Raw genomic sequence first — 6,000 nt, forward strand, 5'->3', positions numbered from 1 at the left:
TTTTAATACAATATTACATGTCCATACAATTTAGATCAAATTTTAATCTTTGGCTAGGCCCCAATAGACCAAAAATGCATAAGGTCTTTTCGTTCATGATAACAAATTGAGAAAACCTACTGAAGGATAATGCATTTTCTTTTTTTGATAATTTAATCTGTAAACTCAAGGGCCTATATATAGAAGAGTATAAACACAGGGCTGAAAATAGATGACACCACTTTGAAACCCTTCAGAGTAAGTTGGGCTAAATTAATATGCTCTGATGAGCCGTTGCAGTGGAAATATTTCATTTCTGATTGGATTGCAGGTGTCCCTTTGCAATTTCCCCAGAACAAACAAAGTTCTATCTTATTTTATCCACCCACACCAATAGGCGGAACTAATAATAACATTATTATTAATCATTCCATGTGTGCCAGTAGCTCACTACTGGGGCACCCAAATAGAACAAAGCCATTATTCATGTCATTAGGTAGGCTACACATGTGCTTGTATGACTAACTATAGTTCTAGTTAACTATTACAACTCGCATTTTGGATATTTATTTATTTAACCAGCCAATTGTATTATTTTTTATTTATTTATATGCATTCCGCCAGGAAACACAAGTCAGGTAACTTCCGGCTGCCATCTTCGTTTCGGAAATGAAACATTCTGGCTAATTCGCACACGGGAGACGCTTTCTGGCAGAATTGTAAGGTTTAGGTTACATTTGTGTGCCTTAGCTGTAACGATAATGTTTTTCGTTTTAGTTTAACTATCAACGGTAATTAATCTACCGGTTTGGCTTGACTGACTAACAGACTAACTTTATAAACATAGGCGTAGATGTGGATTGCAATATAAACCCACTGCTTATCTTCTGCTTGGCTATGTAATACCAAGTGACCATGTTTCAAAGAAGCACTCCGCTACTCCCACCTGCCAGGTGGATAGCACGGGGAAACGGCCGAGCTGCTAGCGGGGCTCCAACTCTCCAGCTCCATCATCGCAGCCAGCGCAGGCGTTGTGAGAGTGGAACCGCAGGCAGGGGGCGGCAACATGGCGGTGATTACAGCAGCACAGACACGGGGACGCGCATTATAGAGAGCGGCACTCTCACATGCACATAGCCACAGCGCAGGTCAGTTTGCTCAGTAACCGGCTGGCACCGACAACACACCAACACCGGACTCTCTAACCGAAACTCCCGAGAGTGGATTTTACTGAGAGAGAGAGTAATCATTTCTTGGTTGTGTTTTTGTTTGTCACGGCTTCGCGAGGGTTCCTCTCTTTCTTTTCTTGTTTTATGTTTCCTGAGCAGTGATTGGATTTATTACAAGGAGAAAGCGTGTAACTAGCTTCTGAAGCCGCCCGGTTTGGGTGGAAATGACAAGCGAGAGACCGCCGGTAACAATGCCGGGGATGTCGCTCTCGGACCGACAACCTCCTCCAGGTCACAGGCAACACGCGGCTGCAGTCTCCGCTGCCACCGGTGAGACAACGATGATGTCCGGTTCAGGTTCAGTGGTGCTCCCGGCTGGGATTATCAATCCATCGGTTCCAATCCGGAATATTAAAATGAAATTTGCAGTTGTCATCGGACTGATCCAGGTCGGAGAGGTTAACAACCGGGATATTGTTGAAACGGTGCTGAATTTGGTAAGTAAACGTTTTTTTTCCCCCCCAAGTCTATTGCTTTACCCTTAATCAGGAATGTTATTCAATGGCAACAACAACTGAATATAATGTTGACATATGGCTAAATAATGCTTTTTTAACATCGAGACTGTGCAAATGATTATTAAATTGTTTTCAGTAGCCTACTGATATAAGTGCCCCGGGATATGTGAGAGGAAACAGCTTAGCCTACATCCAAAAGTCACACATGCACACAGACAAGGTGGGTTGAGGATGAGGGCATAGCCTACTAATACAAAGCCAGTTCTCAAGTTTTCAGGTTAAACAAAGTCCCAACTTCCAGTGTTTGCTTGTAAATGAGGCACACTGGTGTGGATGATGTCAGTGAAGGTAAAGGGCATACGTGCTGGGATTAAAGCGCAGTGTGAGTGCTTTATAGCCTGCTGGTGCACACTTTATTTCAAACGGTATTTATGTTGAAATGCAGTGATGTAAGTGAGCAAAGGCAGGGGACATCTGCTGCTGCTGCTAGTGTTTGTGGGAGAAGTCAGGGGGCCTGGAGCTAAGGGCCCCCATAACATGCCAGGGATTAGTTTTTAGGGTGTCTTCTGGGAGCCCAGAATTGTTAGCATTGAGGATTCAAGGAGTGGCCAGTGTTTGTTGATAATTTGGTTAGTGCAGATCCTCAGCAGCGTGGTGAAAGCGATCCTTGATGGACCTGCTCCTAACTTAAGTTTGAGTATTTGTGGAAATGTAATGGTCATCTCCCTCTACCCAGATTGATACTGACCTAGGAGAGGTATTTTGTGTACAGCTTTGTTTTTTCTCCACTTTTTAAACAAGCCTGGAAAGTCCATTCTCATAATTCATTGTATGATTATTATTATTAGCCTATTATTAAAGCTGCAGCGAAGTGAGTCATCAAAGTAATGATTGTCAGAGTAATGTGGTTGGGGATTTGAGCCGATGGTATGCAGTTTCAACATGATATGAAGAGACTTTAGAGCCAGCCTTGACCATCTACAGGACTAGCACACCGGAGCCTGTTTGCAATAGTTGGCCTTCCCTTGTTAGCACACCAGAGATTAATTCCGACCTGTTCTGGCACAACAGAAATCCACTTTGTGAAGCAAGACAAATTGTAGCCCTTGGCATGTTCAGACATGAGAGTTAAACTGCCATAGTCTCCGACACCTTGCCCCCTCAAACTTTGCAGTGCTATTTCCACAGGAAATGTGCACACGGAATACCACACTGTTGTGTACACTGATGTTTTATTAACACTTAAAGTCTAGACAGTGCACCATCAAATTTAAATGTGCATGGATAATACAAGCCAGGGATGAGGGTGGAGGAAGCTGCCATGCAAACAAGCCTCCTGTCTGTAAGGTGCCATGACTACATGCATCTCTATGCTTATAAGTCCAGGTTATTTTTGAAATTCAGAGAGGGCCTGAAGATCCAGAAGGATTCGTAACTGAATCTCATGGGGTCCAATTTGTGGAGTAATGAAAATATATAATGTTTTTCTCCTCATCCAAGGAGCATCTTGGGGAAAAAAATGTAGTTAGATGTTCATACCAGCATCCTCTATCATGAAAAGGGTCTTATTTTATTTGTTATTGTTTGGTTTTGTTATTTCACTGCCGTTCTTGTTGAACTGCCTGCTGAAACCCTCCTTAGATGTTTGAGATGTGTTGATTTATGAAATGGGCCCCGGCCATCAGAAAGATCAATCCTAGTTGAAGTAAACACAAAACACCTTCAGAAGAAAAAGCAGCTCTGTACATACATACTTCACTCTGTACCAGAGTTCTTCAATCATAATGACATTACCTAATTAATGCATCATTCCTGTTCAGGCTCATGGGCTCTGGAGGCTGTCCAAACACATTACGAGTAAGAGTCAAAATATTGTTTCTCATACAGTTTGTCTGTTTATTTACAGGTTGACAGGCTGGCAACCAGTTTACATACACACATATGACAAAAATCCCAATAATATAAACATCAAAACATATTTTATTTTAATACTATAATCTCAACAGAATAATGTGCCCTCTTTGGCTTGAAATAGCCCGAAAGTTGTCAGCAACAATAGACTTACTTGGTACTTAGTTTAGTGTGTTAGATTTTAGATCATTAGGTCAAAATAGTGTCCCTAAGGTGTGAAACACTATGGTCATCAAGTAGTTTTTATGCTTTTAAGTCGAATCATCAGCTGCTGTTTTCAGCTGTTCGTAAGGTTAAGGCTGCACTTAACCTCTGACCATAAACTTAGGTCATACAACTAATCAAATTTGGCATAAGCAAGATGATATTGCTTGTTGTTTCTAACCATACAGCTGGAAACAGACTAGATTAGTCGAATACTCAGATGTGCAATTCACAGTAGTCACCCCCTTTGCGACCTGTCAGCTGACTCACAGCTTTCCAAGATGAGAAAATAAGAGTGGGTTTTTCTACTTTGCTAATTGTCACTTGGTATGAAAAACGAACTTCTCTGACAAAAAAAGAGAAAGTTTCATTAGTCAACATTTCAATTCCATTTTATTTATAGTATCAAATCATAACAAGAGTTCTCTCAAGACACTTTACAGATAAAGTAAGTCTAGACCACACTCTATAATTTACAAAGACCCAACAATTCCAGTAATTCCCCCCAACAGCCTGCATCTTCATGATCAAAGTCATGTATGATCTGATGGATAATGGAGAATGCTGTGAAATCTTAATCCTGACGTGGGAGTAACAGAGTTCTCATGTGCTGTGAACACCAGGTTGATGTAAACAAAAGCATGAAATGCACTGTATCCTGACTATCATGTCAGGTCAGAGTTATTGCCAAGCTTATTTTGGCTTCCTTAAAGTGATACTTAAAGTGGCGGAGTTGTGATCCACTTGAATTTAATACCAGTTGCATGGATTGGTGGTTATAATGTTTTAAAGGTGGGAAAAAGTATCAAAAAGAAATGTGTCAAACCACTGCTGCCTGCAACATAACCCACGTACCCACTATCCATTTGAATGATCATGCTCTACATCTTCATATTTTACCCAACTTAAAAAATATTGTAAAATACAGTTTGTTCGTAGCTCCTGCGGTTAGCTGGCTATGTTTGTAGGTTGCGACTACAGTTGATTATGCGTGTCTCAGGGGACTGCGTATGAAAAGCTTATGCAATTTTTGACAGATTTTGAGGAAAATATGAGTTTGGATACTACTGAGCGGGTAAAAAAAACAGGACAAGATTTTGCTGCAGGAGTGGATTGATACATTTCTACATTATGGATGTTGGAACTCATTTACAGAGCTAGCCTATGTAGATATGAAGTCAAGCTGACCAGAGCCGATGGTATGCTGGTACAATTTCAACATGATATGAAGAGATTAAAGCCAGAGCCTGTTTGCAATAGTTGGCCTCCCTCTTGTTAGCACACCAGAGATTAACTACGACCTGTTCTGGGACAACAGAAATCCACTTTGTGAAGCATAGGCCTATATGACTTACAGATATGACTTTAAAATTGGCTGCCTAGATATAAAGCACGCAAGCATGCTGAGATACTTTCAATGAGAAATTGACAGAATCTCAGTATTTTATGTCCCTACTGCTTTGTTAAATATATGATCACTAATAGTTGCCAAATTAATTATTTTCATTAGCTTAATGGTATTACATATGCTGCTACAATTATGTCAGGCACAATGATGCATATTGGGCTATGATTAGTAATCACTGATCCTTGTTGTTTCTGATTACAACATGCTTTTGCAATTTTACTGAATCAGAACCAAATAAAGAATGAAAAGCCCTAAGGTGGAACACATTTTTCACAGACCTATTGTTGTATCAAAGGCCTAATTAATCAGGATGCTGGCTTTTTGTATCGGGGTGATGTGACTGGAGAGTTGGCATACCTGAACCATGTGTGACTGCTCTACATCCTACTTCCCTTACATTGCATCCCCGCCTCCTCCACTTGCCTCCCTTCCTCATGTCTTAGTATGTCCAAAGAATTTCTAATAAGGGAAGAAGTTGCACTCTCTCGTTACTTCCGGCTTCTGAACTGGTTGCAGTTCCACCAGAGTTCCATATAGGGGGCGCTCACAGGCCAGTGCAGAATGAATGGAAGTCTATGGAGCTATACCCCTCAAAATCCACTTTTCTCAGGATATAATTTTTTGTCGAGTAATTTGAATGTTGCATTCGAAAGAGGAGGCTAAGAAAATACACACTGCTGGGTGTTAGATTTTTTAAAGTGGCTTTTTTGTTCTAAACAGCTTTTTAAAATGTCAATTACGTCATACACATATACGGCCAGAGATACTGCTTTACGGCAAGCTCTGAGTCGCTTCCTTTGTTCTCTCGAAG

The sequence above is a fragment of the Sander vitreus genome, chromosome 3 (genome assembly GCF_031162955.1).
Source record: "Sander vitreus isolate 19-12246 chromosome 3, sanVit1, whole genome shotgun sequence".
NCBI classification, from domain to species: domain Eukaryota; kingdom Metazoa; phylum Chordata; class Actinopteri; order Perciformes; family Percidae; genus Sander; species Sander vitreus.